At 59.8% G+C, this 24,064-nt stretch overlaps 1 protein-coding gene across 2 annotated transcripts in view; it reads left to right on the top strand.

Annotated features, from left to right (window-relative positions):
* Positions 1–24,064, top strand: part of CPLX2 (complexin 2) — a 67,553-nt gene that overhangs the window by 25,643 nt on the left and 17,846 nt on the right. Inside the window, exon 1 of one of the 2 annotated variants that reach the window (XM_074960196.1) lies at positions 23,349–23,487. The exons of the other annotated variant lie outside the window; for it this stretch is intronic. The gene's annotated coding sequence lies outside the window, so the exon portion shown is untranslated. Of the gene's footprint in view, positions 1–23,348; positions 23,488–24,064 lie in introns of those variants that run through there. 2 annotated transcript variants of the gene reach the window in all.

The following is a 24,064-nucleotide window of genomic DNA, read 5'->3' as shown; positions in this document are numbered from 1 at the left end:
TTGATTTCTGTCCTCGTTGCTCGTTTGGTAGCAGGAGCTAAAGCACTGGGGCCTTTCCTAAGCCGTTGCTATATTGACCGGGCATTAACTCTCAGCTGTGGGGGTGTTGCTGAAAGGGTGGGGGCAGCACGCAGGGCCTCAGTCTGTCCCCTCCTCCCCCGCTCTTGTTCCATGTGCAGAATTTCGTACGATGAGCCCCCTGGTGTGCAAGGGAGACGGCCCCCTCGGAAGAGGCTCCCTGAGGCGGCTGGTGGAGGGCAGGGGATGTTGATCTGTCACCAGAACAACTTCTCCCTCCCCCTCGCAACATGCTGCAAAGCCCAGTTGGGAGATCTGGCTGGGGAAACACTTACCTGCCCTGCTGAAGGGTTCCCCGCACATGCCATCGGCTGGCCCTGGGTCGGGAGGAAAGCTACGCCCTGATGGGAGCTGTACAGCGGGCACAGGGTTGGTGTATCAGGGCAGCAGTTCCTAACGCACCCGGCAGCTCCTGGCGTTCGTGAGTGGTGCTTGGGGCTTCCCCTCCCCACACTGGCAGCGAGTTCCAGGGCCGAGCCTACCGGGCACTGTGGGTACCAAGCTGCCCACACTCAGAGCCGAGGGAACGCGGCCTGCCTGCAGTGCTGACTCTGGGCAGTAGCCGGGCGCTCACCCAGCCAGCTGAGAGCTGGCACATGGCGGGTGGCGCTGCCCAGCCTGTGTCTGGTTAGACTGGCCCCAGCACCTGGCCAGGCTGGGATGCTGCCGTAGTGCCTCGGGAAAGGCTTAAGGACCCAGCCCAGGAACAAAGGAGGCGCTTGTCAGGCGCTGATAGATGGGCTCTTTCATTCCCCCGGCTGTCACACTGATCTGTAATGAATTTCCACTCGGCTGGATTATTTTTAATACAACAGGCAGCGAAGTCTCTCTCCCGCCCGCCGCCCGGCTGCTGGGGGAGCCGCACAGCGGTGCTGGCAGTGAGGTTGCAGAGAGAGGGCTCGCTCCCCCCCAGCACCGCAGCGGCCCCATTGAACCGCACGGCCGGGGCGGCTGGGAGAGCTGGGGCCGGGGATGGTCGGAACGATTGGTCTCTGAGGCTGTTGGGGAGGTGGTGACTGTGTGGGGCACCTGGAGAAGCCGTGCCAGGGCCAGCAAGGAGACGGGAGACTAGCCCAGCCTGGGGAGCAAGTGTGCGGGGACCTGGGCTCCAGTCCTCGTTTGCTTGTCACCATCCCAGGCAATGGCAGCTGGAACGGGGTCACACTCTGCTGCACCAGAACCCGTCCCAGCTCCCCTGGCTCCAGCGTGCCATGTGCGAGGCTCAGGGCTGGCCCTACTGTGTAAAGCTCCGCGAGCCCGAAGCCCCCTGGCCCTGCCTGGTCTCGGCCGGCATTAGGAAGTGAAGCGTTTCAGCGCCATGTCGCAGCGCGTGCTCCCCACGGCGCGTGCTCCGGCAGAGCTGGTAAGAGCGTTGCTGGGTGCTAAAGATGCAGCTAAAGCAGGTGACCTTAGCAAGAGCCCTGCGTTCCTAGTGTGCTCTGCATGGGCAACCCTGATCCTGCCCGCCTCCCCTAGGGCCGGACCTGCAGCCCCCCGGGAGCTAGTGCAGGACTCTCATTGAGCCTCGCTGGTCATCGCTCGGTGCTGGGGACTGCCGGCATCCTGCCTACGGTCAGGAAGGAAGTTTGGGAAGGAAGGAAAAGCCACAATTGCTTGAAGAGCCTCAATAATGCAGCAAAGGCCTGGCCCAGCTATGCTCCCGTGTTCCAGATTTCCCAGGGCTCTGCGAGGCCGGGGCTTTTTCACATGGCTAGAGAGAGCTGAGAAATAAGCCAAGATCTGGGCACGTTCCAGCTCCTCAGTCCAGACTTAATGTAGTCGCTGAAGGATGTCCCCTTCATGGGGCTGAGCCTCCAGTAACCGGAATCTGAGCTAATCCATATTTGCCAGCAGCCTTGCTCGAGCGGAGTCCATCCCATTTGGAAAAGTTGATTATTTTGTTTTTAATATTCTCGAGTCAGATTAATTAGGAGATGCTAACGGTGTCCCTCTTCTGGGCCCTGTTAGCTTTGCCGTGACCCTTGTTAATTACACAAATGGCCCCAACTCTTTTCTCTAATTTAAGACAATGATGGGGAACGTGGCTGTCAATTCCCCATCCTCCCCGGAACAGTCATGGAAAGTGCTGCCCTCCGGCGGGGAGCTGGGGCCTGGGGGTTGGACTCTCCTGAGGGTGAATGGCTCAGAAGATCAGGTCCTTGGCCCTATCCCTAACCTGCCGCCTTATCTACCTGCGTATTTGCCCCTCTGCACGATACTGGATGGGGCGAGCCATTTATTTTGTGCATTGGGTTTTTTGTGGCGTCCAGTGTCTGAGCGCCTGGCACCCACCCCCAGGAGATATAGAAGTATCATTCGCCCCACTTTACAAGTGGGGAAACTGAGGCACGGAGGGGTGAAGTGACTAGTCTAAGGTCACAGAGGGAGTCTGTGTCACCAGCTGGGAACCGATCTAGATCTGCTGAGTCCCAGCCCAATGCTTCAGCCACCCCTCCCTTGTACTCAGGCTGTGGTCTAACCTGCCCCACGGATCAGCAGAAACCCACTGGCAGGATCCCCACAGCTGCCAGCAGGGTGGGGGCCCTTGTTCCCCCCCCCGCCCCACACAGTGCAGGGGGGTAGCTGTGCTCCAGGAGGGTGCGTTGGTGGGTCCCGGGACCCTCCTGCCCAGTTTACACCCAAAGGAAAGAGATTTATTTAGCCTTCCAACCTCCACTGATATTAGCAACGACCATCTAACGACCCCCAAGTGGCACTGGGAAGGGTATCGGCTCTGTGCTCACGTGTTCCTGCCGTGGCACTCTCCGGGCGCCATGCCCTTTGTGGCAGAACTGGAGAAAGGGGAAGGGGGGAAACAGCCCTTTTATCTGCCAACAGAACCTTTGTTTTTCTTCCTGATGCTTTTGCCGAAATAAAAGGGATCCGGTGTCTGAGCTGCCCACCGTATGCTAATAGTTTGCACTTAGAAACGGGCTCCCTTCAAAGCAACACTGTCAAGATGAAAAACCTACTTGAAAATAACTCCCATGGCTGTGTTATTAATAACCCCTCGGATCGTTAGCGCCAAGCCGCTCGCAGCCTCCCTTGCTTTTCCCTGCTTCTGCTGTGGGTTTGCATCCTGCAGTTTGATCAGTTTGGTGGGCAAAGCCCGGTGAGTCACTTTCACTCCCTGGCTCTTGTGCAGGGCCCTGGAGCCACAGGGGCAGCGCTGGGGCTGGTTCGATTCCCAGCAGGCCATGACTCTCCTCTCCCACCCCCAAGTGTGAAAACGTTTCTCAGTGTCTCCAGGCCCGGGGTAGGGCACTGGGCTGGCAGGGGACCTGGTCTAGTCCTGGCTGTCCCACAAACTGGCTGTGTGAGCGGGGGAAAATCAGTTTCCCTCTCTGCCTCTGTTTTCCCTCCCAGCCTCCTTCTGTCATGTCTGTGTGGGGCAAGGACTGTCCCTCACTAGCTGTCTGTGCGGCACCCGGCCCAACAGGGCCTCGAAGGCCGCTGATGCTAGCAGGCAGTGTTAGTTGTAATGTAATTGACACTGTCTCTTTCAAGATCTGTTACTCCAGGAAACTGCTGCTGAAGACAATTGTTGTCCCAAATTAGGACAGGTCTGGGGTCAAATTCCCCGCTGCTGTGAACTCCAGTGGCACCAATTTACAGCAGGTGAGGATTTGGCCCCTTGTAACCTGTATATTTCTGTCCCGGACGGGCTCGGAGGGCCTCGCTGGGCCCCATCGCGCCGGGCACTCTGCAAACAGAGAATCCAAGGAGAGGCCAGAAGTCCCTGCCCCAAACCCTTACAGTGGAAAGCAGGGAGAGGATCTGCAGGAGAGGGCAGAACATGGAACAGCTGTCGGGGCACGTCACTGAGTGTGTCCCGGGCTCTCCCCACCACACAGCAGAGCGTGAACTAGAATGCTGGAGGGGTAGATGGACAGCAGGAATAGGTAGCCAGGTTCAGTCTAAAGTCGCCCACCCCCGAGGCGTTTGAGCTGGTCCCGCTCCTGCCTTTGTCATCAGCAGAACAGAGTCCCTGCAGGGTGCCAGGCTGCCCTGGGTCAGATACTCTGGAGACTATTCCAGAGGCTTTTACTGACGATCACCCACTCCAGAAGCTGAGCGGCTCGGGAGGACCCCCTCCCGGGAATGCATTTTCAGCCCCATGGACTCCTCTCCATGCTCTTCAAAGGGTGACTCAGCAGATCCCAGAGATGGTCACTGTGATTGAATTTGGGCCAAGCAGGGGGGAGCACATCCATTTTCTCCTGCCCTGGCCTCAGCTCGGCACTAGTGTCTGCAGGTACCAGCCCAGCCCTGATCCGTGGGGGCAGTGTCCTATTGGGGAAAGATAAACTGGCAAATCCAGATTTGCCTGAACTGATTTCTCTCCCTTTGATTAAAGGACGCCTTTCTAACCCCTCTCTCCTGAGCTGAGAATGAGCTCTCCCCGTTTGTTGCAGTCCCCAGTAAACAGCAGCTTTTAGAGCTTTCAGCGGTTAAAAGCTGTCCGGATCTCCCAGGGTGCGGGACCTTGGGAGGAGAGCTGTGCTCGGAAGCCTGCATGAAATGGACTCGGGCCAGGCCGAGTCGTCAGGTGCATTCCTGCAGCAGAGACCGGGAAATGGCTTTCAAAGGGCCCGTTGTTCTGGGACAACTCTTCTCGCTATTCTCCAGCTAGTCAGCATGGGGGGCGGTTTGATGTTGGGTTTTGCTGTTTGTTTTGCGTGGCGGGTTTTGTTTTGTTTTGCTGCTGTTGGGTTCGCTCCAAAACTCACCAGATTGTTCTCTGGTTTAGCCTGTTCCATGCACCTTGTCAGCACCATTTGAGTCTAATAAAAAATACCCCGAGGAACCAGCACACTGAAAAACAAATCAGTTGCCAAGGGAGGACGCCAAGGCTAAATCTGGCTTGTCCAGGTCCAGCTGGGCTCTGGAGCAGCTTTGAAATTCACTGTTCTATTGTCATGAAATCTGCTTAACACCATGTCGGGGACGAGTGCCAGGCAGTGGGTCTGCGTCTCCCTCCCCCTGCAGCTGGAGTGAACCCAAAGTCCCCGCTCTGGCTGCGGGACGCCTTCGCTTTATGGCAGCTCTAACAGACCACTGTCACCAGCATCCAAGTGGCCTGAAGAATCAGGGAGAGTTTAGGGGCTCGGGATTGTCCCTGCTGGGGTTTGAGGTGGGGGGGCAATAGTGAGGCAGCACGGGAGCTTGGGGGAGACAAAGACCTCCCAGCCATGGAGCTACCTAGACCAGAACCAGCAAGATGTTTGTATTTAAGAGTTACAGGGGAGATTTTCCAAAGCTCCTAGGTGAGTTAGGAGCACAGGACTTTCCCACTGACTTTCCCTGGGGTTTGGGCTCCTAACCTGGATGCTTTTGAAAATCCCTCCTGACATCAGCATAAGGGGTGAAACTGAATTCAGCGTCTGAGCACCCCTCCAGCCTGTCTGTCTCTCTCACCGGCTTCCCAGGAGATACCTGCAGGGTCCACCAGAAGGTGCCATGCCATGTGGCACAGGGTAAAAATTCCGGTCCTCAGGGCAGGCAAGTCTGTGCGGCTGCTCAGGATCCTGGATTTCTCTCAACCTGGAGATGAGTCCTAAGCCGCCACCTCCACACTGGCCAGATCTGAACAGCCTCCCGTCTGGAGGAAGGGGGGAGGGATTAGTGTCCAGATGCAGAGTTTGCAAACCACCCCTGTAGTTGGCCTGATACCCTGGATCTGAACCAGCCCGGCTGCAAAGCCTCCTCATCAGCGTCAGCCCCTCCCCTGGGAAGGCAGGAGCCAGCCTGGAGCAAGGGGCCGCACAGCTGAGGTGAGAGCAGCACCGTTGTGCGCACGCGGCCGCTGGGCTAAGGGAGGTGCCCGGTCCCCCGCAAAGAGGCTGTTGCCCTCACCCAGCTTGGCAAGAACCTGGGAAAAGGTGACCCCCTTTTGGGGGAGGTACACAGGGGCCCTGTTCCTGAGGGCTTGTGCTTGAAGCAGGCCTGAGGATTCTTCAGGGAGCCCTTTGCATCAGCACTCTCCTCTGCGTCCTGCCGGATCTGGGCATACTGGGAAAAGCGCCTTCCCCACACCCTCTGGAGAGGCCTTCCCTGGCAGTGACACTTGCCTTGTGCAGCATAAGAGCGGCCAGGCTGGGTCAGACCAAAGGTCCATCTAGCCCCGTATCCTGTCTTCCGGCAGTGGCCAATGCCAGGTGCCCCAGAGGGAATGAACAGACCAGGTCATCGCCAAGTGATCCAGCCCCTGCCGCCCACTCCCAGCTTCTGGCTAACAGAGGCTAGGGACACCATCCCTGCCCATCCTGGCTAATAGCCATTGATGGACCTCTCCTCCCTGAATTTATCTAGTTCTAGGAGCTGTGGTGGGGCATGATGCCTGGGCCCTGGACAAGTGCACAAGAGATGGGCATGCTCCCCGTGCCCCTCTCTCCCCCCGGCACGCTGGAGCTGGCTAGGCACCCTCTTGCCTGTGGTCACCCAGAGTTGGTGGCAAAGCCAGGGCACTCAGGAGTTTGCAGCCTCTTACGCTCCGCCCCGTAAGCAACACTGCTCCTTGCTTTCCCTGTCACCTCTGCCCTGCAATAATTTAACCTCCTCTAAAAGCTCCTCCACGTGGCTGCTGTAAGAAGGTGCCACCGTGGAGCGGGGGAGCTGCTGCTGTTGTCAAAGCCCAGCAGAACCCTAATTGTGTGCGCTGAAAGCAATCACGTTAATACCTTCTGAGAACACTGCTGGAGCCTTAAAATGCTCCGATAAGCTCCAGAAAGGCATAAAAGAGCCTTGAGTTTAATTTGTAGTCAGCAGGACGTTTGTGTCTCATGGTTTCTCCCTCCTGCATCCACACACGCTCAAGTGTAACATTAGCCGGGGAGGTCAAGGGCTGTTCTCTCTGCTGGCCCAGCCTGGTCTGTGCTGTGGGCTGCTAGCTTTGAGCCCCATCCTGCTTGTCCACCCAGGGGAGGAGCGTCTGGATTTCAGAGCCTGAACGGGCCTCACATTAAAGTCATGGCAGGCTGATGAGGAAGGTCCTCCAAGTTCCACTCTTGACAAGCCGCTCACCCCTGGCCAGAAAATGTTAATATGTTTTTAAAAACCTTGAGCCCCAATTTAGTGAATTGAATTTAACTGTGTAGGCTCTATATAAACACATAGGGACAATGGTGTAACTCCATTAGTTTCCCTGGAATTGTTACAAATTTGGCCCAAGATTCCCCCCTCCCCACCTGGCTCTGACATAGGAGATTCCCCCTCCCCATCTGGCACTGACTCCTGATGTATAGCCATGGCGCCCCCTTGGCTTTGATGGGTTCAATGCACATTCTAGCCCCTGGAGTTTCTCTGACTCCTCAGCAATGCTCCTGGCAGGGACAAATATTCTGGCAGAACATAAAAGTTAAAGGGACAATGTCAAGAGAAAAATCCTCAATCCTCTCAGTTCCTCTTCTGGCTTTCAGAGGACCCCTCAGCTCATTAAACAAGCAAGAAGATGAAAATCCATTCATACTTTTCACCCCCCAGGCAGTTTGTTTGTGCTTTACACTTCACTTATCTTAGGAACATGGAACTTGGACTGGTCAGTTTCACATCCTGTTTATAGTCAATTTCACTTCCCATTCATGGTTCACTAGTTGAGTGCTGCTGGGTTTGGGTCCCTAGTCATGCAAGTAGGGCTGAATTAAAGCATTCTTGGGGTTCCCATTGGGCCTGACCCACACTGTATCCCCTCCCCCATTTGGGTGGTAGTTTGTTTCAGAGTTAAGATGAATGTAGCTTTTTCCACCTTCTGGAGCTGTTGTTTCAGGCCATGGTAGGCATCAGTTACGCTTGGGTCACCTTTTCAAGTTTTTCTTTCCATCCACGAGGGCTTGAATCTATAATGTTTTGTGTAAAACATGCAAAAAAACAAATTAAAAGATTAAGTTTACAAAGTCAAGCACTCAGAAGTTAGGAAATGCCACCATTAAAGTTCCCTGTGCAATCTGAACACATGCCCCCCAGTGTGTATGCATTATGAGAGTCTTTCATTACACAATCACCTAGTGTTTTTTTCCACGGGACGGGACCCCATTTGAAGCTCTCGGTGTTTGCCAAATGGGAAAGGACGAAGCCCTAAAGCAGCCTGGCACCCATTACAAAGAGTGGCTAGAACAGACCTGGAAGCTGTTTTTCTAACAGTAGGTTGCTGGAATCATTTCATTCCCGTTAGTGAGCTGGTGGGTAGATTGCTGCTCGGGGAGCACAGTTACTGCCGTCACTGGACCAGATTCACACTACTTTGTAGAACTAGAGTCGAGTGACTAGCCAGTGAATCTGTCTCTTAGTTCTGGGGACCTGACCCAAAGCCCAGTGAAGTCAGTAGACAAACCCAGTGACTTCCGTGGCTTTGGATCTGGCCCCATGTCTATACGGAGAACATGGTAATGTACGTAAGACACCCTAGTGCCAACCCTGTGTGCACACAGAGGGGAGGATGTAAAGTATGGGGAGGACGTAAAGTGCTTGACATTGCCAAATACCTACATACTCCCTAAAGCTGTGACGGCCAGGGAAAGTCTCCAGGGACTCAAGATGTCACACCTGGGATGCACCGATGACCAGATCTGGAGGCAGACTATGAGAAAATGGAAAGCAAGGGCCAGGTTCCCCATTGGGCGTCAATCACTGTCGCTCCATTTAACAGAACTGCCGGGTTACGCCTGCTGAGGATCTGGCCCAACGAATGTTGAATGGCAGAAAGAAGCTCTTTGCTTCCAAGTGAAAGGTCAGGACTGACGCTGGGAGCGGCTAAGGCAGGGCCCAGCCCAGTTACCAGGCAGGGTAACCTACCGGCCACCCGGGTAGGTGTTTGTCACCCTGGGGTGGTACGAGTCTTGAGAGCGCCACGTGACTCCTGGGGAGCGTACTGGTGCACTGGTCCTGGCACACTATCGCTTTCACAAGGGCTGGGCACAGTTTGGCCTCCCATTCCAACAGATGAAGCACTTTGTGGTTTATGCTGGGGGGAGTCGGGGGTGGGGGAGTAATGTTCTGAGCAATAAAGAGGGGGATCAAAAGCAGAAAAACCCTCCTGGGTCCGTCACCCAGTTTTGAGCCCACCTGTTCCTGTCCTTTGAGCAGTTTGGCAGATGAAATGAAGGACCCGTGCCCTGGGGGTATCGCCGCTCACTCTCACCAGCCCCTGCCTTCCCCTGAGGGCACCGGGACAAGACACCAGAGACCTGGGGCTTGGCGTGTTGCCAGGAGGTGGGGGAGGGGTTAGTCTGTTCTCTCTTTTCCAATCTGGGGCCAGCAAAGCAAACCAGGCTCTTGCTCCAAATTGGGAGCTCTCTGTGGAGGCCTGGCAAGCTGCGCTTTCTGCCTGGCTGTCACACTGGACGGGCCTCTCCTGGCTCGTGCACACACAGGGACATGTCTTCATACCAGGGCTCCGCTCCGCTCGCTGGAGGCAGGTTGAGGGCAAAGTTCCTGAGAGTCGTGCTGCTCTGCGGAGGATCTACAGGGTCCGTGCGATGCCCTGGCCTTTAAACAGGCTCCCAGGAGTAACCCCTTCAGTGTGCCAGACCCCAAAGGACCCCACTTTTTCACAAGGGTGACTCCCCCTCCTGCCCACTCCAAGACTGGACCTTCAGGCTCCAGCACCTGTCTTCTCACAGCAGCTCTCTGGAGCGAGTCCAGGGGCTGGGAGTGGGGCTCTCGGCATGGGCCCGGGGCACAGGACCAGCAGCAGGGGTGTGGGGCCAGCGGCCAGGTCCCGAGCCCCACATGCGGGGTTGGGGAGCGGAGTGCGGGGCGCAGGACCAGTGGCCGCGGAGCCCCAGGCAGAGGGCCAGGAGCAAAGACCCAGGCGCAGAGCCAGCAGCTGGGGTGCAGGGCCAGCCCCTGAGACTGAAGCCAGGGACTGGAGCCCTGGGCGTGGGGCCGGCAGCCCCATATAAAACCGGGGGGGGCTGCAGCACCCCTGCACCCCTATGTCCCGCGCCTCTGCGGAGCGGCTGAGATGCAGCCCTCGTGTTCCTAGAGAAGCTGTGGCATTGAAAAGAGGGGAAACGGGGGAGGTAGTACGTTGCAGGTGACTTTCCAGGCATGCTTGGCCTAGGTGATTTGGGTGCTTACAGGCTCCAGCGCCCCTGAGCACCTGTGCATGGGAGGGTCAGGTGCCCAGCCCAGTAAGTGCCCGACACTGCTGACCAAGCCTTCAGCCCCGGAGCATGCAGACGCCTTCGTGCCCGTTAGCTCTTTCTCTGGGAAAGCTCCTGAGCGGCCAGCGGAGCAGCGCTGATGAGTCAGTGACGGGGCCCTGCATGAGGCCATGCAGGCTGGAGACGAGGCAGAGGCTGCTGGTGCAACCAGGGTGTAGTTTGCCAGGGGCATGGTGCATCCGGGCATGCTACAGTGAGACAGGACACAGTCCCTGGGCACCAGCGGCAGCCGTCTGGCGAGGGAAGGCGGCTGCTGTGCAGGGCGAGGGGCAGAGGCTGTGCATGTTGGCATCTGACTTCATCTGCTTCCTCGTGCATGGAGGAGAAGGCGCCGTTTGTCTGGCCTGGGAAGTAGGAAGGGAGCTGTGAAGAGGGCTGGTGCCAGCCGCCCCCCGGCCCGCCCCGGCTGCTGGCAGAGACAGGGCATCACAGCGCCAATCCTGCTCCCTCCGCACTGTGACTTGCCTTGGAGGGGATGGAAAGGGCCCTTGGCATGGGCCCACCTGTGCCAGCAAGTCTCCAGGGGCTCAGCAAGGGGACTTGTTTCAGAGTCCATTGCAGACGCCCCTGGAGCCAGCTCAGCCCCGTGCCCCGTGGCGTCAGGGAAGGCTCCCCAGAGAGGTGTGTTCTGGGTTGGGTGCCAGGAGGAGCAAGCTGTGCTGTGCAGAGGACATGGGATTGGCTCGTGCTCCGGGTCCTGCCCTGGCCTTGGGGCAGAACAGTCCAGAGGAGCCCAAGAGATCCAGTGATCACACGGCCTGAGCAGTGCTGCTGGCACTCCCAGCCATTGCCTTCCTGGGCAGGTTCTGCCCGACGCTGGGCAGGGGTTGTGGGGAGCTGGGACCAGGAGTCGTCCCCATTGTCCCCTCATGCTGATCTCCTGGTCAGGGCATTGCCCCAACACAGGAGGGTGCCCTGCGGGGGAGGTCCCCCAAATGCGTTGGGTATCGGGGCTCAGCCTGGGACTACAGATTCATGCTCCAAAGCATTGGCCCAAAATAAAGCACATGGAAAACAGAGCATGATGCTCAGGTGGCAGGGGGGAGAGGCCAGGGCAAGGGAGCTGGCAGACAGGTGTATTCCAGGCAGGGGCTCAGGAAGGGGCTGGCAGGCAGGTGTATGCCAGGCAGGGGAAGGGGAGCTGGCAGACAGGTGTATTGCAGGCAGGGGCTCAGGAAGGGACTGGCAGGCAGGTGTATGCCAGGCGGGGGAAGGGGAGCTGGCAGACAGGTATATTCCAGGCAGGGGTTCAGTAAGGGGCTGCCATTCACATATATACCAGGCAAAGGGGGGCAGCAGACAGGTGTATGCCAGGTGAGGGGGGAATGAAGAAACCAAAATCCTTGACTCTTCCTTCATCCAGCCACCCAACCTGCCTTGTCGCTCTCCTTGCCCAGTGCCGGGATGGGGGGCGCCCATCCATCCTCAGCCAACGAGTCCTCAGTGCTGAGCCCAGGCCGATGAATGGCAAAGCCTCATCGCTCCCCTCCTGGCTCCTTAGCCAGCCGAGGCCCCTGCAACACCCTGCACCCCCACTTACCCCGCCACTCCCGGAGTGCTGGCTGCTGGAGCCCCCCTCTGCCCCCCAGAGCACTCACACCTCGGTTCCCTGCCTCTGCCTTTGGAGCCCCATAAGTGCTGGGACCGGATCAGCACTGACCTAACCAGCTGTCTGCGCCCCGTGTCCCAGGAAGCGATGTGCTGGTCACGCAGCACCATGCGGGGGCCAAGCTCGCAGCAGGAGCGGGAGCCGCTGGGGAGCAGCAGAGTGCAGTGCAAGGGGCTGGGGTGTGTCCAGGGGGTAGGAGACTCTGCGAGCAGGGGGCTGGGAGCACACCTGTGTGTGCACACGTAGGTGGGAGTGCCCGGGTCACGGGCGAGTGTCCGAGCGTCTGCTGGGAGTAACCCAGCTGGTCTTGGGGGCAGCTGAAGGCCGGGCCGTGACTTCCCTGCTCTGGCTGGCCCCGGAGGGACCCATCCGTGGGCTCTGCCCTGCTCCTGTGCAGAGCTGAGCCTGGGGCTCTCTGGGGGCACGGCCGGTCCCTCCTGGGGGGTCCTTAGCTCTGCAGCCTGCGCCCCGCCCTGCCGCCCTGGGCACCGCGTGGAGGAAGCACTGCAGGGGGCCACGCCGGGCAGGCAAGCGAATGCCTCGTTCAGTTGCTAAGTGTCAGCGCGGCGAATGCTGAGCAGCACGTGAGCGAGAAGCCAGCAGGCAGCGGGGGGAGGAGCCCCCAGGACCAGGGAGGGGTCCGGAGATGGATCCGTTTGAGGTGAAAGGGTGGGCGGGGCAGCTTCGTGCTGAAAGGATCTGGCATCTGGAGCCAGCCCCAGGGGCACAGGAAGAGCCGGGCTGCCTCAGGCTGCCGAGCCCTATAGGTTGCCTGGGGCTGGGCCCTGGGCGTGGCTCCCACTGGGCAGCCAGGCGGGGCGGGGGGAGCCACAGAGCACGGGGTCTATGGGCTGGGTGCCCCTGTCCCACCCTCTGCTCCAGCCCCCTTGGCCCTCATCCCGTCTCGCAGACTGAGCTGCTGCTCTCTTCCCCCACCCCATTACGGAGCCGGGGCTGAATTCCAGCTTCCTCCAACCACCCCAGGTTAGTCGGCTGTAGCCTTGTCAGACACGCGCACGCGGGAGAGGTGTGAGCACACTCGCTCACGCATGCAAGGAGAGGCGTAGGCACACACACACACACACCCAGGGAGAGGTGTGCACATGTGTGGGAGAGGCGTGCGCACACACACGTACAGGCGAGGCATGCGCACACACGTGGGAGAGGCGTGCGCACACACAAAGCCCTCACCACACAGCAGCACAAAGGCGGCCCCATGCACACCCCATGCCCGGCAAAGGCAGGTGGCTTTCAGGAACAACCTGCCGGTGTTGCGGAGGCCCCTCTCCAGCTGGCGTGCACACAGCTGCTACATGCCGATTAAATGGCCCCTTCTTTTAAATCCATTTCTCCTGCTGATTAGAATTAAAACAGGAACAGAACACTGGCCGCAGCAGGGAGTGGGGATGGCAATCAGTGGCGGCTGCTAATTGGAGCCATTGTCGAGGTAACTTCTAACCAGGCACCCTTCAGCCCCAGGCAGGCTCTGTGCCGAGACCAAACTGCACAGTTTTCTCCTTTCAGCCCTGAAGAATCAGGAGGGGGTTGAAGCAAACCCCACCTAGACTCTAAACAGAGCCTGGCCAAATGCTGACCGTGCTGGGAGGAAGTGTGGGGGGGTCACCTGGAGACAGCGGCACTCCTCCCGCCATGTGCTTCCAAAGGGACTTAACCATACCCCCGTCCGACTTGGGCCATGGAGGGCCACCTAATGCATTAGACCAGCCCCCGGCTAGTATCTGTGGGAGCACTGGCTCCCAGATCCGCTCTGATCCAGTGTGGGTGCACAGGGGCAGGGGGTTCCTTGACCTCCTTTCCTCCCGTTCTCCCACTCACAACAGACCTGAATTTCCCCCCTCGTCCAGAAGGGCTGCCATTGCTGAGAACAATACATTTGTGCAGGACCTACACAAAAACAGTGCGTGGCACTCGTGAGCTCCCTCTACTGGCAGTGCCGTGTAAAGGAAGCAAACGAGCTGGTTCCGGAAAGGTGTTGGGGGTGGCTATCAGCGTCTGGCAACCAGAAACACAGGGAATCTAAGGGAACGCCAAGCTGCCAGGAGAGCAGAGTGAGCGGTGGGGAGGGGACACTCGAGCCATCTGTCTTGGGGCTTTATGCTGCTCCCACCCCCATGGTATCTGCGGGCCTTCCATGTACAATCAGAAACCTAGTGGACTTCCTGGAGTCTCTGGCACATCTCCCTTGTCAGCTTGGGCTAGGGTTGTTGGGTTTTTTCAGTTGGCTCATTGGTGTTTTGTTTTGGGGGGTGAGCGGGGTGTAGGACTCAAAGGGGGGTTCCTAGTGCCAGTGTTATCCATGGTAGAAAGGCATTTCCAAAGGGGAAGGTTTTTGCAACATTTCCTGAAGCTGGCCAGCTTCAGGGTTCCCCTGGCCACGGCTGGAAAATCGTCCCCCAGCCGGCTCCCTGGGGAGAGGCAGCTTTGTCCCCGGCTCTCGCGCTCCATCCTGCATTTGGGCTCTGCCCACTCTCAGAGGAGCGCAGGGATCCCTGTGGCCACATGCTCACCCAGGAGGAAGGGATGACCCTCCCTGGCGAGCTAGAGGCGAAAGACATTTTTGGAAACTGATGCAGCCTGGTCATCCAAGCTTAGCGAGGAGTCCAGTGGGCCCCCGCGGCTTCGTGCCACCTGATGACCGGGGCCGTGAGCCCTGATGGAAGGCAGAGACGCGCATGCCCCCTCTCCGACCAGCACTGCTTTGGTCTTGGCTGGGTTCGGCGGGCACTAGCTGCTCTCCCTCCAGGAGCTGCTCTCCTGCCGGCCACGGCTGCCTGGCCGTTTGGTAGGGCCAGTGGTTGGGTTGGTTGAGACTGAGACGGGTGCGTGGCCTGGCAGCCAAGCCTGTGGTGTCTCCCTCTCCCTGCAGTGGTCTCGGGTAGCTATTGAGGGGAAGTGAGGAGAGTCTGGATCCCTGCGGGACCCCGCTGGCCAGGGCCTTCAGGGAGGGGGAGCTGTTACCCATCACCAGAGAACGGGGGACCAGGACTCTCCGGCTCTACGCCTGGCCCTGGAAGGAGGCTCGACATACTGCTCAGGGCAGTGGACTGGGGGTCAGGACTCCTGGGTCCTGTTACCTGCCCCACCACTGACTCCTCACTGCATGACCTTGAGAAAAAATCCCTCCTCCCTCGTGCCTCAGTTTCTTCATTTGTAAAATAGGAATGGTGATATCTCTCCACGTCTGGGGGGAGGGGACGGGGAGGTGCCCAGGCCTGTCTGCCCATCGCTGAGATCTCTGCATGGCGGGGGGGGAGTAAGTGGGGGGAACAAAGTGCATTTTTCAGCAGAAAGGCAGGTAGCTGGGAGCGATGCCAGCACCGGCAGCCCTGGGGGGTGGAGGGGACTGTGCTGCATGGGGCTGGCCCTGCCTTTGAAGCTCTGCACCACCGCACAGCCTGTAAGTTAGGGGGTGTCTGTCCCCCCCACCGCTCATTGGCCCCCCTGGGGAGAAGGGGAAGGAAGCGGTTGGTGCGGGAAGGGAGCCTCGCTGCACCAGATGAGAAGAGGCCTGTAATTTCCCACCCAACAAGCAGCCGAGTGGGGAGAACAACAATAATTATCATAGCCAGGAAGCCTGGCCGCCGGTGCAGCCCTTGGCAGCGCGGCTGTGACACGGGGGGGGGGGCTGCCTGGCTGTGCCGGGGCGCCCCCTGCTGGGGAGACGGGCTGCCTGCCCCAGGGGGTGGGGAAAGCACCAGGTGGGGATGGCGCTGCTGCCCTGGGGGAAGCCACAGGCCCCTCTGCACAGAGGAAGGCACCAGAATCCCCTGGGGGCCATTTGGAATCCCTGGGCAAAGGGGCAGGCCGGGCCCCCTAACCCGGGGCAGGGCGGCTCAGGCCCCGAAACCGGAGAGCGCAGGTGCCACATGGTGTGACGGTGGCTGCTCCCATGCAGGCCAAGCTGGCAGCTTCCCCCTGCCCAGCAGTGCCGCGGGGAGTGCTCCCTTCCCCCGCCGGAGGCCTGTGTCGCTCACGCTAGTGCGCAGAAGGGAGCCTGGGCACAGAGTGAGGCACGGCCCAGTTTTTAGCACCTTTAGAACATGGGACAGTGCTCTGTAGCTCCCATGCTCCAAGGGGGAGAGGGAAACCCCCGCCTGACTGCAGGGCACGGCCCCGGGGGCGGAGCAGGGCACAGCCAGGGGCAGGGCACAGAGGCATGAGGGGGCAGGGTAAAGCTGGGGGGCAGGGCACAGAGGGATGGGGAGCAGGGCAGGGTAGAGCCAGGAGCAGGGCAGAGCTGGGGGGTAGGATGTAGAGCCAGGGGGCAGGGCACAGAGGCATGAGGGGGCATGGCAGAGCTGGGGGGCAGGGCACAGAGGCATAGGGGATCTGCTGTTACGCTGGGTGCATGCTGCAGCCCTGGCCCCGGACACCGGAAGCCCTGGGGCATCTCTCCTGGGCTTTCCCGTGGAGCTTGTCCATTCTGCCGGCCGCTGCATTGGAGTGAAACGTCCCAGGGCTTCTCCTCGGACTCCTCCAGGCAGAAGTAGCCGAACTCCACCCCTTGGGGCTGCCCCCTCCTCTGCCCCCCAGACTCAGGCTGTGTCCTTCCAGCCACAGTCACTGTGGAGCACGGCCATCCGTGGGGCGCTCTCTGGGCGCCCTTCCCACCGGCACATCCCTGCCTTTCCTGCGCAGTCCGAGACAAATGCCCTACGCCCGTTGCCTGTTTCTGCCAGGCAGCGGGACAGCGTGGAGCCAGCAGAGCTGGAGGAGAAGACAGATGCGTAGCTGCCCTGGTGCACTGGGGTCCCTGGCACCTTGCGATCTCTCTGGGCATGAAACAGTGAGAAGCTGCTACTGGCTCAGCGGCATGGGGCTGTAACTGGCATATGGCTGAGCGGGCTCAGCACCCTCCCAGGCTGACTGGCACCTTGGTGTGGCTCAGGGCTTGGAGCCAGTGGATGTTGGCATTTCGATTATTCAGTGTGTGGACCACAGTCTTGCCTTGGAACCAGCTGGAGAGCACAGAGCCATTGGGCTGAGTGCGGTGAGACATGGGCTGGATAAACGGCAGTAGCTCTGCAGAGCCAGGCCCTGACATCTTCCTAGGCAGGACAGATCCAGGGCTGGGCAGACAGGCGGGGTCACCCAAGCACCGTGATCGGAGGGATGGGTTACAAGCATGGGGTTGCCACTGTTGGAGTGGGTCGCTGTTGAGGGGTTTTCCCCCATGTGCTAGGAAAAGAAGGTTTTTAACCTTAAACTCCATGCTCCTCCCGAAACCCCCACCTGGGGAGCGCTTGTGGGGGGAGGAGGGGCATCTCTCCTCATTCCACTCCACGCTTCGCTCCCTGGCTTTGCTCCGCCTGCGTGGGAGACACCGTGCTACGGCACCCGGGCAGGAATAAAGCGACGGCATTCTCTCTTGGCCGTCCCGGGGCGCCTCACTAAAGCATGCGGCTGGCACCCGCGGCGCGCCCATGACCCGTTAGCCCCAGGGGCACCACCCAGCTGGGCCTGAGCGCTGTACCACTGCCTGGCGAGCACCACACATGGCACGGGGCAGAATGGAGCTGGGGAGGGAGGCGTCCTCCGCCAGAGTCAATTAGCCGTTATGCTCCTCAGGAGGCCTGGCAGCTGGAATTAGTTCAGCATCTGAATTTACTTAATGGTATTTATTCTGTGTGTTTCTAATGAAACTGCTTCATGGGGCAGACGCTGCTGGCCCCCGAGGGGCCGTTACCCCGGCACAGGGCACTGAACCCAGAAAAACAGACAGGCAGTCTCTGCCGGCGCGCAGCTCTCTGCTCTGCAGCCGTCTGGGGCCCGGCACCGGATCCCTCCCTGGCCTCGTTCTGTGGACCGCAGGGATGAATGTGGCCCTGTGACGATGTGACGCAGCAGGGAGGGGGGAGTGTTGACCTGGGAATGTGCCCTGGGGACGGGAGACCTGAGAGCCTGTCACCTGAGCCAGGAGGGGGAGGGGGAGGTGACACCTCTGCCCAGGAATGTGGACGGAGGCTGCAGCAGGGAACCTGCTCGGTGGGTTTAGTTTCAGTTTGGGGCTGGGTGGAGGAACACAGGGAACCCCAGGGCTGGGGTCTAAGCTCCCTGCTCCCCCAGAAGGACTTCACTGAGGGGTCCTGGGTGTACCCACAAGCTCTGTTTTGGACTGTGTTCCTGTTGTCCAATAAACCTTCTGTTTTACTGGCTGGCTGAGAGTCTCAGTGAATCCCAGGAAGAGGGGTGCAGGGCCTGGACTCCCCCACACTCCGTGACAGGCCCACTAGCGTCGAGTTTAGGGACTCCCCTGACAGGAGAGGAGGCCGGGCTGTCTGCTGGACAGGTCAGCAATCGGCCAGGAAGCTCATCCTTAAAAGCTGTCCAAGCCTGGTGCTCCAGCCCGGAGACCTTCAGACTTTGGGCCCCTAAAGGTCTGGAGCTGGGTGTGAAGGACTCTTATACACCTGAATGAAAAACACACTTGGAACCAACTCAGGCCGTTTGCTGAAAAGAGAGCCCCAGAGGTCAGCTCCTGGAAGGCACAGGCCAGAGGCCGGGTCATGGCCTAGGCCTGCCAAGCCTCCCATGCACATGTACTGGGGGGAGGGGTGTTTGCCAATGCACACAGCTGTATGTGCACACGCACACACACCTTGCACACGTGCGTCGAGTTACTCAAGCCCCCACAATCCCAGGCCCTGGGATAAAGCACTGGGGTCTATGCCTGCCGCCGAGCACCGGGGGGGAAAATGCTCCTGCAGCTCTCGCTCTATTGCAGAAGTTTCTAGTGTGCCCATCACCATCGTGTCTAGTCACTAAGATCGCCCTTCATGCACCAACAAGCCCAAAGGTGGGAACTTTGCTCCTTTTAGAAGCATTTGGGCTGAAACAAAAAGTTGAGGCAGTGACTCGTCCGCCGGGCAGGAACAGGCCAACGGATGGTTGCCAAACGGCTCCTGAAATGGTCACTCTTCAGCCCCTGCGCTGGTGAACAGTCTGTTCTGGAATTCCAGAGTGCCCCAGGATCTTCCACAGGGCTTCTCTGCAGACACAGCGTTCGTACAATCAAGGAAGTTAAAAACTATCTCCTGCTTGTATTCTAAGCCTGTCTCAATAAGTCTCCTCCAGGCAAAATTCTGGTCTGAACACGACCTACCAAATCAAAATCCAGCCTGTTCTTCCCTAGGAACTTTATCAAAAGCACTTTTCATCCTGTTCAAATGCTAATGTAAAACACTTTTTCAAGTAGACAGGAGTGTCCCGCCTCTGCAATTATCACAAATAACCTGGTCCCCCTTTGCGGGGATTTTGCAGATAACTCCTCTTCTCTGCTCCTCAGGACAGATCTCCCTTTCCTAGACCATTCTGTACAATGTGCCATGTCATTCACAGCCCTTCCTCGGCATTTCAGCACCTCTCCTACCAGGGCCTGGTGCTCTACTACTCTTCAGTCGGTTTTGATGCCTCTAAGGTCATTACTTCTCGTGATATGCGTAAATCCACTATTTCGTCGCATCTCTCCCTGTGCGTTCGTGGTTCTGGCTGGCTGAGCACTGCTTAGAAATGTTCCCTCCAGCGGGCGCTCTCTCCGTCCTCTGGGGTTAAAATTGCACCGGCTCGAGCCGTCACAATGGCGCAAGTAGATCAGAGGCAAACTGGGCTTTGTCCAGCCCAGGGCTCCGTTGGCAGCTTGCTATGCTTCTGCAGGCCACAGCTAGCTGGAAGAAACTGCAGGTCCCAGCATGCCATGCTCTGTCTTCACTTGAGCCACCTGGCCAAGTGGCCTCATGGGGCCTGGAAGTCCCCACAGGCAGTGGCTCTCTGCACCAGAGGATGGTGGGTCGGGGCCCCGCTGGCCTGGGTCCTGGGCACAGCCCCTGCCCTGGAGAGCACTGCGGCAACAAGCAAGGTAGCCCTCCCTGCTCCCTCCTGCCCTGGGCGACTGGCCTCCAGCTCGCCCAGGGCATCTTCCCCGGGCAAAGCAATCGGCAGGAGGAGCCCGTGGCGGGGACAGAGGAGGGAGAGGAAGCAGGAAAAGCTGGGATCCCTCCATGCATTGGGGGTGCCACTTCTGTCAAGCCCCCAAAGTGCCTAGGAATCTGCGAGGAGGCCATTGCAAGGCCAGCACCCACTCCGACCCACGACGAGCGATTCCTGGACTCCTCCGTGCCTGCAGAATGGATGCAGCCCTCCCCCTGCTCTCGCTCCTAGCAGCTCCGGTTCCCTTTGCGCGCTCGGTGGGCTGACCCCCATTCACTCGTTCACAGGACCTGAGCCTTCGTTAAGCTGACGCTTTCCGACTGGTCAGCTGGGCTGTGCTGGGAGCCCAGGTACTTAGCCCCGGCTCAGTGAGGCTCGGAGGTGGCACCTCATGAAGTCCCTCCCCCGCTTTAGCAATCCTGTCATTTCCAATAGCTCCGGAGGGTACAGCTCCAGCCCTCGCCTGGGGTTTCCTGGGTGCCCCTTGGGGGAGACGCTTGCACTGAGCTGTCGCTCGTGTGACTGCTGTGTGCATCGGGAGCTGAGCAAAAGGCCTGGCAGACTTACCCACCTCCAGCCATCCTCCGGCCCGCACTGGGTACCGAGTAACTGCGCCAACCCTTCCTCCCTCACCCTCATCCCCTGCCACTGGTCCTGGGCTGGGCACCTCTGGTCCTCACACTGGCCACGGGCACTTGCATGCTGCCACACCTGGCTGGCAGGGTAAGGCAGTGGGTTGTGAGCAGTGTGTCTAGCCAAGCGTGGCAGCATGTCTGTTGTTTTGCAGTGAGGGAGGGGGGTTGACCTGGCTTGCTGGGAGCGAGGGGGCCACTGCACAGGTGCAGTTTAGATCCCTACAGTGACCTGGGACCCGCTGCTGGGACACAGGTGTAGAGCTGCTGCACCAAGCCAGACCCCATGGTGGGGGAGAGGGGTCCACACCTCTGTTCGCCTCCTCTAAGAAATGAAATGATGAGTAGCAGGTGCCCCACCGTCTCAGCACCGTCACTCCGAGCTGCAAGGGCCAAATGCAGCCTGGAAAAAGGGGGAGCAGGTCCCCGTGGAGTCTCTGGGCTAAATTCATCAGTGACCTAACAAGGGGAGGAAAGCAGGTGTACGTGGTAGTATGGTGTAACTGGCCTCGATCGGGGTGTGCTCTGGGTGTGTCAGAGCGTGTGACAGGCCACCAGTGTCTTCAGGGTTGACCCCACTGAAGGAAACTCCACTGGGAGGGAATTCTCTCCTTATGGCGTGTTTGTGAGGCACCTAGTACGACAAGGCCCTGGTCTGATCATAATTAATCATAGGGGCTCTGCGGGGTCAGTGAGGCAGGTGGCTCAGAAAGAGGATGTTGGGTGTGGGCTGAGCAGTGCTGAGCGAGGAGCCCCAGGGACAGCCAAGCCAGGGGAAGAGTTCCTAGGTGAACTCTGCTCTGTCCTTCACGACTGTGTTGTTAACGCTGAACAAAGACAGTTCCGACTACATTGTGTGTGGATTCTAGAGCCAGCGTGGGTAGGTCACTTCCACCCGGGGAGGCAGGGAGGGGAAGGGAAGTGTCACAGAAGAAGCACTTCACAAGAGGGTATCAAAGAGGGGACACCTCCCGCCCTTATTTAATTCCAGCTAGCTCAGTCTTCAACACTCCTGGGGCCAAATTTGTCCCTGGTGTAGGAAACCACCACTCCCAGGGATGTCACCCAATGACACCCTCTCACTGTCCCATGTACACTCAAGGCACCACCATCTCTCTGCCATGGATAAATCCCTGGAAATCTCTCTCACACCCACATGCACCAACATGAGTATCGTGACACCTCCACACCATACAGATTGATGGGCACACCTAGCACTCAGTACACGTTACCATTCATCCCCCCCGAACACACACGCATTGCCACACTGTCTACCGAGTGTCCATACAGCCCTTCGCTACCCCTCCCTGGGAACTCCCGGGAAAGGTGACTGCCGGGCTCTGGTCACCCACTTGCTGAGTCCAGACATCTTTTCACGGGGGAGTGAAATATCTGTTTCCCCCCATTACCCTCAGTCATGACAAAGGGCGGGTGAGTAGATGTGGTGCTTGAGCTGATAAATGTTCATGCCCGTTTTGCACGGCTGGGCCCCTGGGGTTTGAAAAAAGCATGTGGGGGAAGTTATTATCGTAGCGGGGAACACACGCACACACACGCAGATGCCTGCCAATATGCACAGATGCACGCCCGGAGCCCTGCGTTCTAACCCTGGGCACGCGGACACCCAGAGACGTGCCCACACCCCCCAGGACACAGGCGTGCACAGAGGTGTGCCCCGCAGGGACAGGCACACGTGCAGAGGCGCCCACATGCCTGGCTACGGAAATGCAAACACAGCTACGCCCACGGCCAGGCCTTGCGCCACCAGGCCCCTGGGTTGCAGGGCCCACTTGCTCGCTCTTCGATACCAGCGCACAGGTCCCCCCCTCACCTTGGCTGCCTCCCGAAGCATTTGATCTCTTTCGAGGATAGCACCTTACTTGGCAGATGGAGACACAGCCGGGGAGTGTAAAGGAAATCCCCACTTGTCAACAGATTTTCCTCCTTTGACATTTTAATTCTTTCCACGTTGTTTTTTCTCAGAGCCGCACACAAACCACTGCCCTTAGCTTCCCCGATGAGCTCTCGGCCCCAGCCACGGCTCATGACAGGCGCAGAGGTAGGGGCCCCCCAGCCAGCCCTCACTTAGTCCCGCTAGCAAACACGCAGCAAAGGCGGGGATATTGGCTATAAATCATTTCTAAGCACGTGGATCTGGCCTTGTCCGGACTCTCTGCTGGGTCGGGTGTGAGGCCGGATTGCCGTGTAAACTCCAGCTGTGTGTTTTCAGTGGGATCAGCAGAGCTGGAAATGTAAAAGAAAAGGGGAAAGGCCAAGTGAAAGGAGGGGGGGGTCGGTTAATTCATGGGCTGGGGGGCGGGGAGGGGGTTGTCTGCTTCGGTTTGGAGCGGAAGAGAAGGGAGTAGGAGCCAGACCCGCTCTCCAAACCGGCAGCCCAGAATAATTACCCGGCTGCTGTGTGTGTCTCTCCCTCGTGTTTACAGGGCGCTGCGCTGGGGTCAGCGCTAAAGCGCGGAAACCGGCGGGTCCCGATCCTGCTGTCACCTCAGCGGTGACTTCCGTGGAGTTACTCCGGATTCACCCAGTGTGAGCTGGAGCAGTCAGACCCCTCCCCGCCCCTTCCATCCTGCAGCCCCGCCGGCCGGAGGCCGCGCAAGATCCAGCCCCGGCCCCCACCGCGGTGTTCAGGGCTCTGGCTGGGCGCTGGAGAAGGGCGCGGGGCCCCCTTGGCTACCAGCAGGCGCCGGGAGGCGGCGGATGACCCGGCTGGCGGGCAGGCAGGGCGCTAACCAGGGTGCTGAGGACGGAGCAGCCCCGCAGGGCTCCGGCCCCCTGCCCCCCGGGCGGCCCCGTGGCCGCGCTGGGGCCGCTGGCAGGCGGGGCGCAGCGGAGCGAGCCGGCCCCGGGGCTGGGCAGAGGCGCCCCGGGCTGGCGGGGGGAGCCGGCAGCTGCCCACTCGCTCGGGGAGGAGAGAGGCAGGCGCGTCAGGGGCTGGGGGGAGGCACCGGCAGGCTGCGGAGCGGAGGGAGGCGGGCTCTGCGCGCAGGGCTGGGGAGCGCTCACTCCCCGCCGGCCACGGGCTGCTGGAGCGTCCCGGGTGAGTGGGTCCCGCGGGCAGCCCCGGAGCGGGAGCGGGAGGGGACGGGGCTTGGCACCGCGGCCCTGGCGCATGGGTCCGGGCGCGCAGCACACCCGCCCCGGGCCTGCTGGAAGATGGGGGCGCATGGGGACAGGCCCCATCCAGGGCTCCGGGTCCGGGGGGCGAGGCGCCCGGCGCGTCCCGCAGCCCCCCGCACCCGACCGCCGGTCGCTGTTGGCAGGGGAAGGAACTTTTGCGCAGAGGAAGCGCGGGTTCGCGTCCCGGCGCGGGGGGAGCAAACCGGGGCGCTCCGATCCTCCCCCTTCCCCCCACCCCGCAAAGCCAGAGGCTGCCCCGGGGGCCCCGTCTGTCCGGGCTCGGGCTCAGGCAGGAGCCGAGCGGCCGGTGCGGGGCTCCTCGGCCCGGCAGGTGCCCCTGGTGGTGGGGATGGGGGTGCCGGGGTCCCTGCGTGCCCCGTTGGGTTGTGCACGGCGCTGGGCGCTGCCTCCGGGCGCATGGACCCGCCGGCAGCGCCCCGGGCTATTGGCAAAGCGAGTCCGGGATCCCCCTGATCCCCGCAGCCGCTCGCCCGCCT

Source organism: Natator depressus, chromosome 8, assembly GCF_965152275.1.
Source record: "Natator depressus isolate rNatDep1 chromosome 8, rNatDep2.hap1, whole genome shotgun sequence".
In the NCBI taxonomy this organism is placed as follows: Eukaryota; Metazoa; Chordata; order Testudines; family Cheloniidae; genus Natator; species Natator depressus.
This window is presented reverse-complemented; position numbering and strand designations above follow the sequence as displayed.